This window comes from Lucilia cuprina, chromosome 6, assembly GCF_022045245.1.
Source record: "Lucilia cuprina isolate Lc7/37 chromosome 6, ASM2204524v1, whole genome shotgun sequence".
In the NCBI taxonomy this organism is placed as follows: Eukaryota; Metazoa; Arthropoda; class Insecta; order Diptera; family Calliphoridae; genus Lucilia; species Lucilia cuprina.
In genome coordinates, this window is record NC_060954.1 from 7,465,481 (window position 1) to 7,467,096 (window position 1,616).

The following is a 1,616-nucleotide window of genomic DNA, read 5'->3' on the forward strand; positions in this document are numbered from 1 at the left end:
TACTTTATTGTTTGCTCAGTCATAAAGCAATTTCATGTTTTCCATATTAGTTAGCAAATTATTTTCAAGAGAAATTGTATCTATTGTCCATTGTTAATTGACTTATTTTAGTATTTATATTTAATTAATTATTATTATAATAATAAAACGAAATAAACTTTCTATTTATATTTCCCTTATTTCAATTAGCAAAATATTGATTGAATTGTGTTCGTTTTGACATTTGCCAAGATTTGCGTATAAAGTAATTTCCTTAACTAACAATTAATTAAGAACAAAATGTATTATTCAATTAATGCAAAAAATATATATAATAAAATCAGCCATGAAATAAAGAAATTAAAAGTAATTTTTACACATCAAAATAAAAAATTATTCGTAATGTCAAGGTATAAATATAGAAATATACGAAGAAAAAAGAAAATCAAGATAAAAATCAGCACAACTATTGAAATATTTAACAAAATAAAAGGACAAACAAAAAACAACTTAAATAAATGACCAAAAATTGTTCAAAGGAACAAAAAAAAAAAAAAAAGAAGAGAAGAGAATAAGCAAAACATTTGCATACGCAGTAGAAAATTTACTTGACTGTACAATTTAAATGTAATTTTAACATTCTGTTTTTTTTCTTTTTTTTAGGTCTTTGGTAAGTTAAAAGGGAATGGTTTTTGTAGTTAACAGTGTTGTTGTAATTTTGCCCTCATGTTGGCACTCAACATTGCATAAGAACAAACAACTCGTAATTACCATCAAATGGTCATTTGTCAGGCTGTCAAAAAGTGTACTCTAGGAGAGAGTGAGTAAGTAAGAGTGGCAAGGAAACATGATTTTTTGTTTTATATCGTAATGTTGCATGATTTTATTTCTGTTCTTTGTTAGTTCACTCCTCTTTTCACTATTTCCAAAAATATACACAAGCACACGCACACACTCACTTTTGATCGAGTAGCTTTTAGCGTTGTTGTTGTTATACAACCAAAAAATAAAATAAAAACAAACGGAAACGGAAATGTTACCCCGCTTTAATATAAGATTTGAACAACGTTTAAATATGGCCTTTTTTTTGCTCGGCCAGAAAACAGGAGGCAAAAATACAAATACATATAAATTTATGATTTGTTACTTAGTGCTGTCGTCTTCAACACGCATTATTGTACTTTAAGAAAATTAAATATAATTTTATGGCAAACAATATACATGGTCTGGAATATGAGTAAACCAGGCGAATAACTACCAACTAAAATTGTATATAATTTATTTGTTACTGGCCGTATAAATGTTTGGTGTTTATGTTGAGCAATTCATCAAATGTGTGTGGTAAACAATGGCGATGGTGGTATCCTTCAAATGACTAAAAAGACGTTTTAATGTAAAGAGGGAAGTTTCAATAAAAAATGGAATATTTTGAAGTAAACGAAATAGAAACACACTACAGGTTACATTAGTCTATAGACTAGTCTCTAGTGTAGCCTCCAGTCTAGTTTATAGTGTAGCCTATAGTCTATTTTATAGTTTAGTCTATAGTCTAGTCTATAGTCTAGTCTATAGTCTAGTCTATAGTCTAGTCTATAGTCTAGTCTATAGTCTAGTCTATAGTCTAGTCTATAGTCTAG